Source organism: Coregonus clupeaformis, unplaced genomic scaffold (genome assembly GCF_020615455.1).
Source record: "Coregonus clupeaformis isolate EN_2021a unplaced genomic scaffold, ASM2061545v1 scaf0404, whole genome shotgun sequence".
Taxonomy (NCBI): domain Eukaryota; kingdom Metazoa; phylum Chordata; class Actinopteri; order Salmoniformes; family Salmonidae; genus Coregonus; species Coregonus clupeaformis.
Genome location: NW_025533859.1, coordinates 80001 through 91648, shown reverse-complemented (window position 1 = coordinate 91648; position 11648 = coordinate 80001). Strand labels below are relative to the sequence as shown.

At 41.0% G+C, this 11648-nt stretch overlaps 1 long non-coding RNA gene across 2 annotated transcripts in view; it reads right to left on the bottom strand.

The window, feature by feature from the left end:
• Positions 1–1377: 1377 nt before the first annotated feature.
• LOC121557866 overlaps positions 1378–11648 on the bottom strand; it is a 25254-nt gene continuing 14983 nt past the window's right edge. For both annotated transcript variants that reach the window (XR_005998424.2, XR_006658642.1), the window contains 2 exons: positions 1708–1824; positions 1378–1414 (listed from right to left, as the gene is read on the bottom strand). This is a non-coding gene — a long non-coding RNA (uncharacterized LOC121557866). The remainder of the gene's footprint in view (positions 1415–1707; positions 1825–11648) is intronic.

Genomic DNA, 11648 nt, shown 5'->3' with positions numbered 1-11648 from the left:
AAGATGAACAGAACTTTGAACTTGTCGTAGTTGGAGATTCTTGATTCTTTGGTATCGATTGAGAAGTGATTGAGAAGTTCAATCAAAGTGTGTTTTTCCTTTTTCATCAAATTCAGCTCCCGAAAAGGGAATGAAAATATAAATTGGACATCCTGATTTGCTTTTCCTTCAGCCCAGTCCAGAATGAACTTCTGCACAGAGACTGTTTTTCCAATGCCAGCGACTCCCTTTGTCAGCACAGTTCTGATAAGTTTGTCTTGTCCAGTTAAGGGTCTGAAGATGTCGTTACATTTGACTGCAGTCTCTGGTCTTGCTTGTTTCCTGGTTGTTGTCTCAATCTGTCTCAGCTCATGTTCATTATTGACCTCTCCTGTTCCACCCTCTGTGATGTAGAGCTCTGTGTAGATCTTATTGAGAAGTGTTGGGTTTCCTTGTTTAGCGATCCCCTCAAATACACATTGAAACTTCTTCTTTAGATTAGATTTGAGTTCACGTTGAAGAATCACAGCACGCTCACCTGAATCTAGAAATAACACAGAGGATATTAATATTACATCTGTTTTAATGCCTACAGTATTCTAGGACTGTTATAATTAAATTATAATACTTTATTCTCTTAACTGACTGTATTAATGTTGTCATAATGCATTACAGACTGGTGTGACTGATTACATTATTATGCTCTCTCTCTCTCTCCCTCTCTCCCTCTCTCCCTCTCTCTCTCTCTCTCTCTCTCTCTCTCTCTCTCTCTCTCTCTCTCTCTCTCTGCTCTCTCTCTCTCTCTCTCTCTCTCTCTCTCTCTCTCTCAATGAATCAACACAACACATCCCTGCTGCTACTTGATGAGGTCACGAGGTGTTGTGTTAAGGCTGCTACAATATCATTGAGTTACACAGCAACTTTAGCTATACTTTAGCTACAGCTTTTAAATGCTCTAAAACAGCATTCAACATGAGGCAGACAGCTCTTACTTTTCTCCAGTGTGTCAGCAAGCTCCTTCTGGTTCATTTTCCTCAGGACGTGCAGTGTGATCTTCAGAGCCCCCTCTCTGGCACTGCTCTCCTGCTTCTCATCTTCAGCATCCACCACTTCCTTATCCTGCTTCTGACTCTCAAAGCCTTCTGGGAGTTCTGGACTAAGAATCCTCTTGAACCTCTTCAGCTCGTTCTTCACAAATGTCATAATATTCTCTTCAAGCAACTGAAATAAATCAAGTAAATCAGTTAAGCAAGAGACTAAATGCTTTCTCATTAACACATTAATGAATGATTGACAGATCAACTTTACTTGAGGTAAACAAAAACAAATGTACATAACAGGACCACATACACTGAATATGGAGGCCAGGTCTGTTTGATGACTCTGGGAAGACTGACCACTGAGAATCTCTGACTCTGATCTCTCCTGTTGGTTTCTGTGGACAAAACATCAGATTACATCTCCTCATCCAGGGAGTGCACACACACACACACACACACACACACACACACACACACACACACACACACACACACACACACACACACACACACACACAGGGAGGGAATGTAGTGTTTGTTTAATATTGTTTCAGGACTATGAAAATGGAAAAAATGATTAGCCTATGGATTATGAAAACAACAAAAAGAAATGGGAAAATGGGAGAGGAGAAATGACTAGAGACAGTGTTGTTTATCTCACTGACCATGACCCATGAGTTCTTCTTACCTTTGTTCAGTAGAAAAGTCTCCCTCTCTAAACACTATAGGTTGATGCATAGACTGGTCACTCTTGATGGACACACAGCTGGGTACAGGGGAGGCTGGTCTCTCCTGCTTGATTGGGCTTCAACACAACAGAGACAAACATTACGTCTCTCATCTACTCTGAGCTCAGATTTGGAAACAAGAGTTTAATTCCAAAACGCTATATATCCATTTTCAGAAATGTTCGTAAATTAGCTTCTATTGTTTAAAGAAATGATCAAATAAATTGTTGTGTTTTTTCACAAGCTAATCATGGCATGGTGTTGTTCAATGACAGGCATGTGTTTGATTAAAATCAATCACTTAATGGCTTCATTTCAGAGAGACAAATGCTTTTTTTGCAAAATGTTATATACAGTGGGGAGAACAAGTATTTGATACACTGCCGATTTTGCAGGTTTTCCTACTTACAAAGCATGTAGAGGTCTGTAATTTTTATCATAGGTACAGTGGGGAAAAAAAGTATTTAGTCAGCCACCAATTGTGCAAGTTCTCCCACTTAAAAAGATGAGAGAGGCCTGTAATTTTCATCATAGGTACACGTCAACTATGACAGACAAAATGAGGAAAAAAATACATAAAATCACATTGTAGGATTTTTTATGAATTTATTTGCAAATTATGGTGGAAAATAAGTATTTGGTCACCTACAAACAAGCAAGATTTCTGGCTCTCACAGACCTGTAACTTCTTCTTTAAGAGTCTCCTCTGTCCTCCACTCGTTACCTGTATTAATGGCACCTGTTTGAACTTGTTATCAGTATAAAAGACACCTGTCCACAACCTCAAACAGTCACACTCCAAACTCCACTATGGCCAAGACCAAAGAGCTGTCAAAGGACACCAGAAACAAAATTGTAGACCTGCACCAGGCTGGGAAGACTGAATCTGCAATAGGTAAGCAGCTTGGTTTGAAGAAATCAACTGTGGGAGCAATTATTAGGAAATGGAATTGATACAAGACCACTGATAATCTCCCTCGATCTGGGGCTCCACGCAATATCTCACCCCGTGGGGTCAAAATGATCACTAGAACGGTGAGCAAAAATCCCAGAACCACACGGGGGGACCTAGTGAATGACCTGCAGAGAGCTGGGACCAAATCCATACTGTTCCAGAACAGAACTGATATTTTAAAAACAACTGGTTAATAACGTTATTTTACGAGTCACACAAAAAAATGCTATAAAGTGCTTATGCAAAGCCCTCACTCTGTCACTCAAACTTATTCCAGTGTCTGCCTGCCAGCTGAAAGTCTTTACCAGTGGGTGTGTTTAGGCTCCGTGCCTGCCAGCTGAAAGTCTTTACCAGTGGGTGTGTTTAGGCTCCCTGCCCCTCCCCTCTCTGAAGCATAGGCTACTGTACTGACGTTACAAGCTTCATTCAGAAGATAGATGTTTTATTTGCTAGAGAAGAGAATGGTGGTGTCAGGAAGAGTGGGGTTTGCCGGACACAACAAAAGTTTCAGATGCTTTTAGTGTCTCCGGCGCTCTATTCCACAAGACGTTCAGGCAGGAGGGGGGTTAACTGGCGCTCTAGTCCACAAGACGTTCAGGCAGGAGGGGGGTTAACTGGCGCTCTAGTCCACAAGACGTTCAGGCAGGAGGGGGTTAACTGGCGCTCTAGTCCACAAGACGTTCAGGCAGGAGGGGGGTTAACTGGCACTCTAGTCCACAAGACGTTCAGGCAGGAGGGGGTTAACTGGCGCTCTAGTCCACAAGACGTTCAGGCAGGAGGGGGTTAACTGGCGCTCTAGTCCACAAGACGTTCAGGCAGGAGGGGGGTTAACTGGCGCTCTAGTCCACAAGACGTTCAGGCAGGAGGGGGGTTAACCGGCGCTCTAGTCCACAAGACGTTCAGGCAGGAGGGGGGTTAACTGGCGCTCTAGTCCACAAGACGTTCAGGCAGGAGGGTGGTTAACTGGCGCTCTATTCCACAAGACGTTCAGGCAGGAGGGGGGTTAACTGGCGCGCTAGTCCACAAGACATTCAGGCAGGAGGGGGTTAACTGGCACTCTAGTCCACAAGACGTTCAGGCAGGAGGGGGTTAACTGGCGCTCTAGTCCACAAGATGTTCAGGCAGGAGGGGGTTAAAGATGGCGGCCACCTGTAGTCTCTTGTGGTGGTGTGGCCTCACTGGCAGAGTCCAGAACTCTCCTGAGGAGTCAGTGGAAGGAAAGCAGTCTGAACCAGGTTTTCCTCTAGGAATTTTCCTGTGCTTAGCTCTATTCCGTTTCTTTTATCCCCCCAAAAAAACTCCCCTAGTCCTTGTCGATGACAAGCAGACCCATAACATGATGCAGCCACCACCAAGAAAACAGTGGCACTCAGTGATGTGTTGTGTTGGATTTGCCCCAAACATACAACTTTTTATTCAGGACATAAAGTGAATTTCTTTGCCACATTTTTTAGCAGTTTTACTTTAGTGCTTTATTGCAAACAGGATGCATGTTTTGTAATATTTGTGTCCCATGTGGCTCAGTTGGTAGAGCAAGGTGCTTGCAACGCCAGGGTTGTGGGTTTGATTCCCACGGGGGACCATAGCTTCTGCTAAATGACTGAAATGCGAATGTATTCTGTACAGGCTTCTTCTCACTCTGTCAATTAGGTTAGTGTTATGGAGTAACTACAATGTTGTTGATCCATCCTCAGTTCTCTTATCACAGCCATTCAACTCTAACTGTTTTAAAGTCACCATTGGCCTCATGGTGAAATCCCTGAGCGGTTTCCTTCCTCACCGACAACTGAGTTAAGAAGGACGCCTGTATCTTCGTAGTGACACACCATCCAAAGTGTAATTAATAACTTCACCATGCTCAAATAAATATTCTGCTTTTTATTTTAACCCATCTACTAATAGGTGCCCTTCTTTGCGAGGCATTGGAAAACCTCCGTGGTCTTTGTGGTTGAATGTGTGTTTGAAATTCACTGCTCGACTGAGGGACCTTACAGATAATTTTATATGTGGTATACAGAGATGAGGTTGTCATTCAGAAATCCTGTTAAACACTGTTATTGCACACAGGTGAGTCCATGGAACTTATTATGTGTCTTGTTAAGCAAATTTTTACTCCTGAACTTATTTAGGCTTGCCATAACAAAGGGGTTGAATACTTGTTGACTCAAGACATTTCAGCTTTTCATTTTTAATTAAATATACTAAAAACATTATTCCACTTTGACATTATGGAGTATCGTGTGTAGGCCAGTGACACAAAATCTCAATTTAATCCATTTTTAATTCAGGCTGTGTAACAACAAAATGTGGAAAAATTCCTAGGGGTGTGAATACTTTCTGAAGGCACTGTATTATAGACCGTTCAGACTTCAGTAGGGGACGTTGTTGGGCATCTCCTTTAGCATACGCATCAGATTCATCTACTGGGTTGTTATCAATCTAAATAAATACCATCTAAAATAAAATATTGCTTGATTGAATGCAGTCATGTCTTAAGAATATTTTGTTACTTATTTTGAATAGTTGTATATTTAGAAGTACATAAAATGAATGTAAGAATATGTTTTATATTATAACCAATCAGCATTCAGGATTAGACGTTGTATTATATTCTACAAAGGCCTACTGAAACATGTAGCATATTTTCGTTTCCCTTACAATAAAATCATGACAATGTAATACATTTGATAAATAGTATTTATAGATGTGATTAGTAATATAGTTATAGTAAGTAATACAGTCCAGTAACAGCTTCTTTTTACAAAGTAAAACGTAAAAGAGAATTATATCAACCTGCAAGGCTCACGGTCATATTATTTGATGTAAACATGAGGGCCAAAGCTTGATAAATAGTGCAGAAACAATTGGAAAGGATGAATTAGATAAATACATATCCGTGAAAAGATATCCATGAAAAGATATGAAAACAAGAGTACCTTATTGATTGTATGGGACCCTGTATTGTGGCCTTACCCGTGTTTTAACTCATGAATCAATCTCATGAATAATGCTTCAGTTCGGCTGGCGCTGAACTCTGCTAGCCAAACCCAACGAGTGTTCTAGTATACTCCCTTAAAAAGACCTTAAAAGACCTTCGCTTGAAAATCGTGAAAAAAGAGGCAGTAGTCCTATTTGTCCTTTTTGAGATGCCGTAGCCAGTATACACTCAAAATCGTCTGAATTAATTAAGATAACTCAAGCAATCTTGGCAAAATGGGTAAAATTGCAGGACATTTGCTTTAAAACTGCAATAATTCTCTCTGCCCCATGGCAAAATATGTAAAATTGCATGAAATTGGTTATATAATTGCTACATTTTCTCTCCACCCCAATGCAAATGTGTATAACTGCAGAATACTTGCTTTAAAATGTCACGATCGTCGAACGGAGTAGACCAAGGCGCAGCGTTGAAAGCAAACATACTTTATTTTTCAAAGTGATACGAACAAAACAACAAAACGATAACATGACGTCCAACGGTTAAACACAACCCACACGGAACAAACCAAAAGGAACAAGATCTCCTGTGGGAACACAGCCTGTCTAAATATGGCTCCCAATCAGAGACAACCAGCAACAGCTGACACTCGTTGCCACTGATTGGGAACCACTCTGGCCAACATAGAAATACAATGCATAGACTATACAACACACAGAATATACACATAGAACATACACACCCTGGCTCACCATATAGAGTCCCCAGAGCCAGGGTGTGACATAAAACTGCAATATTCTCTCTACACCACATGGCAAAATGTGTAAAAATAATTAGACCACCCACAACACCCACAAATCTTCATCATCATTACACCATTGTTCTAAATTAAATTCACCCTCTTCAACCTCCTCATCGTTCAGTTCATTCAAATTCAATTGTAAAGTAACGTGCACAATTATCAGTTTCCATCGCCCATTCATTGTCACGCCCTGACTCAGGGGATGTTTATTTGTTGAGTCAGGGTTTGTATATTCCGTGTTGTGTTTATTTCTATGGTGATATCTAGTATGTCTATTTCTATGTTGGCCAGTGTGGTTCCCAATCAGAGGCAGCTGTCGCTCGTTGTCTCTGATTGGGGCCATACATAGGCAGCCTATTGGCACCAGTGGGTTGTGGGATCTTGTTCCGTGTCATGGTATGTTTGTGTGCTACCTTGGACTTCACGTTTCGTTTGTTGTTTTTGTCGTGTGTTTATTCGTTTAAATAAACATGTATGCTTATCACGCTGCGCCTTGGTCCATCCAGTCTATAAACCATCGTGACATTCATCCATTGACATCATTCAATCAGTGAGGAGAGAGACACATTATCACCTGGGTACCAACGTCTTACAGCGCATTTGTCTTGGACCCTTAAGATAGTACTAGGTGTGGAAACATTGCTTTCACCTGTCCAGTTCTCTCATGTCGTTGAGATGAAGGATAGGAGACAAGGAGAGGAGACAAGGAGAGGAAGTCAGGAGTTGTTGATGTCCTGAGATGTCTGTCTGTTTAGTGCTGTATGCTTGATGTCCTCCTAATATTTCTATATTTCTTAATTCCATTCTTTTCCTTTTTAGATCTGTGTGTATTGTTGTGTATTGTTAGATATTACTGCACTGAGCTAGGAACACAAGCATTTTACTACACCCTCCATAGCATTTGCTAAATATGTGTATGTGACCAATAAAATAGATTTGCTGAACCCTTATTGGGAGGTGGTTAACTAGTCAGTATATTCCACTGATTCATATGGATACCAGTCCATACATTGGCTGTAAAAGTGGGTAAAACCTGACAAGCATATAACTGTAGCTATGTGGTCTTTACTTGGGTGTGTTTCAGCAGGGTGAGGTCAGAGAGGGTGAGGTCAGTCAGTATTTTTCTGAACTCCTAAAATCCTTTACACAATCTGATGTGATGAATGTTCAACCCCATTAAAATAACCATAAAGTCTATATAGCACCTTTAAGTTAAGACCTCACAGATCTGTTCATGGCAAAGCAGTTCATTTAATGATATTAATTGATTCTTAAAGAATATAACTTATAAATCATGAGCCTCATCTTGAGGAGTCACCTGTGACAGTATTCATAAAGAGTAGGAGTACTGATCTGGGATCAGTTTAGCCTTTTAGATCATAATGAAACAGATTAGATGGACAGGGGGACCTGATCCTAGATCAGCACTCCTCCTCTGGGAAACTGCATGTATGAAACCGAACACATAGTCGTAGTCTAGTTACAGCAGGTGTTTACTGCCATCTAGTGGAAAATACCAATAAAACACTTTATTATCAGGGTGGGGAGACGGCTGAGATGAAACAGAACGTAAAGAAGACTATCCTGCTCAGAACAGTGAACAAACAAAGGCAGAAGCAACACTCATGGTGTGATGGAGAGTGGTAAAACAACACTCACGGTGTGATGGAGAGTGGTAAAGCAACACTCACGGTGTGATGGAGAGTGGTAAAGCAACACTCACGGTGTGATGGAGGGTGGTAAAGCAACACTCATGGTGTGATGGAGAGTGGTAAAGCAACACTCACGGTGTGATGGAGAGTGGTAAAGCAACACTCACGGTGTGATGGAGAGTGGTAAAGCAACACTCACGGTGTGATGGAGGGTGGTAAAGCAACACTCACGGTGTGATGGAGAGTGGTAAAGCAACACTCACGGTGTGATGGAGAGTGGTAAAGCAACACTCACGGTGTGATGGAGAGTGGTAAAGCAACACTCACGGTGTGATGGAGAGTGGTAAAGCAACACTCACGGTGTACAGATGTTAAATAAATAAGTGTTAGCTTCCTCAGCACCATGCACCCCACTGTTGCCACCGGCGGTGACCAGAAGAAGAAACCGGAGACAGTGACAGACTACAATCACACAAAGGTATATACAGTATCTCTACCATATACAGATATCCTTCCCATCTGCCAAACACCAAATAGGATCTCCTTTAATTATATTACATTCATATTATTACTATTAGTATTATCATTATATGTACACTACCGTTCAGAAGTTTGGGTCACTTAGAAATGTCCTTGTTTTCGAAAGAAAATCTCTTTTTTTGTCCATTAAAATAACATCAAATTGATCATAAATACAGTGTAGACATTGTTCATGTTGTAAATGGCTATTGTAGCTGGAAATGGCTGATTTTTAATGGAATATCTACAAAGGCGTGCAGAGGCCCATTATCAGCAACCATCAGTCCTGTGTTCCAATTGGCACGTTGTGTTTGCTAATCCAAGTGTATCATTTTAAAAGGCTAATTGATCATTAGAAAACCCTTTTCCAAATATGTTAGCACAGCTGAAAACTGTTGTGCTGATTAAAGAAGCAAAAAACTGGCCTTCTTGAGACTAGTTGTGTATCTGGAGCATCAGCAATTGTGGGTTCGATTACAGGATCAAAATGGTCAGATTCTGAAACTCGTCAGTCTATTCTTGTTCTGAAAAATGAAGGCTATTCCATGCGATAAATTGCTTCTTTAATCAGCACAACAGTTTTCAGCTGTACTAACATAATTGCAAAAGGGTTTTCTAATGATCAGTTAGCCTTTTAAAATGATAAACTTGGATTAGCAAACACAACGTGCTGATAATGGGCCTCTGCACGCCTATGTAGATATTCCATAAAAAATCTGCCGTTTCCAGCTACAATAGCCATTTACAACATTAACAATATCTACACTGTATTTCTGATCAATCTGATGTTATTTTAATGGACAAAAAAAATGCTTTTCTTTCGAAAACAAGGACATTTCTACGTGACCCCAAACTTTTGAACGGTAGTGTATATCAGAACAAATAGCAGCAGGAATGGTTATACAGTTAGAGACACAATACTGTTAAAATATATATCAGTATATTATGGAAACTAGTTATTGCAGATAAATACAATTATAATAAACCACATATACAATCACAACCTCAGTTGCATCAGCCCACCCTCCAACCCCTCCTGGACCACCCCAACCCACCCTCCAACCCTCCTGGGACCACCCCAACCCACCCTCCAACCCCTCCTGGGACCACCCCAACCCACCCTCCAACCCCTCCTGGGACCACCCCAACCCACCCTCCAACCCTCCTGGGACCACCCCAACCCACCCTCCAACCCCTCCTGGGACCACCCCAACCCACCCTCCAACCCTCCTGGGACCACCCCAACCCACCCCCCAACCCCTCCTGGGACCACCCCCAACCCCCCCCCCAACCCCTCCTGGGACCAACCCAACCCACCCTCCAACCCCTCCTGGGACCACCCCAACACACCCAACCTGATCTCCATTAAATGAAATACTAAATCAAGGTACACATTTGCACAAAAATGATAATTAACGGTCAATCTGTTGGGTAAAACCCACTACAGGAGTTATTTTATGGTTTCAGCTGCAATTGTTGTTTGGCCCCATGGATCCTAGCAGTGGATAGTTCTAAATAAATGATATCTATAAAAGTGTTGATCCAATGAGGTGTGGTGGTTGCCATCTTAGTTCCAACATCTTTTTAGCTGCTGTCCAACCTGACAACATTATATGTCTTTGCTGTAATGACAGTGGTGAATTATCATTCAGTAATAACAGTTTGGGGGAACAAGGTATGAGGATACCTCTTTCCAAAACATGTCCCTTGGTCACTCCCAGTACATATGATTAAAGTAGCCCAAGGCACCTTGATTACATAGATCACACAGAGGAGCGGTTGTGATTTATATTAAATGATGTTTTCTAGGTGGAAGGTTTACCCTGTGTATGAGATTAAAAATGTATCAGCTGATGATTAGGATTGTTAGATGAACCCACTAAGTTCCTGATGAACTCAACTGGTGAGCCTCTTTAGCAGCTAGTTCCATGGACACACTGATTTCAATGTCCTTTGCCAAGGTCAGATGACTTTCAGTCAACAGTCTCTTTTTGTGTAGCTTCACCTCGTAGCCCACATACTAGTCTGTCTCTAATGATGTCATTTGAACAGCATTAAACTCACAGTGTTCTGGTAGTTTCTTTAATGCAGCAGCAAACATTGTTACTGATTCTCCCTCTTCCTGATGTCTCCTGTGGAACCTGAACCTTTCAGCATTAACTAGTGGTTCTGGTGAAAAATGTCCTTTAAGTATCTCCACAATATCCCCATACGTCTTATTACCTGTTCTGTCTGGCTGTAGCAGGCTGCCTAGTAAATTAAATGTATTTTGCTCCATTACACTAAAACATGTAGGCACAATGTTGTCCTCATCCATGTCATTTACAAGAACAAAATATTCAAACTGTTCTGTATATGAGCTCCACTGCTCAATACTTTCATCAAACTGTCCAATGTTTCCAACAATTCCAATAATTTTTCGTTTCTCAATAAGCTCCTGATTGTCACTCACTTCAGTATTGTTCCTCAACCAAAGCAATATTTTCCTCAGTCACATGATCTTCATTCACTTCACTCACTGAAGTTTCCTCCTAAGTTCGCTCATTTAGCAGTTTTAAATAAAAGCTTTGTCTTCACAGTTGAATAAATGTCCTATCCTTTAATCACTGCATATTCCTCCTTTTTAATCACGTTGTTTTCCCGCTCCGATGTCCGTCTCGAGTCCTTTTCTGCCGTCCATGACGATGTTAACTCCAGTGGTGGAAAAAGTACCCAATTGTCATACTTGAGTAAAAGTAAAGATACCTTAATAGAAAATGACTCAACTAAAAGTGAAAATCACCCAGTAAAATACTACTTGAGTAAAAGTCTAAAAGTATTTGGTTTTATATATACTTAAGTATCAAAAGATAAATGTAATTGCTATAATATACTAAAGTATCAAAAGTAAAAGTACAACTATAAATCATTTCAAATTCCTTACATAAAGCAAACCAGAAGATTTTCTTGTTTTTTAAATTTACATTCAGCCAGAGGCACACTCCAACAGTCAGACAATTTACAAACAAAGCATTTGTGTTTAGTGAGTCTGCCAG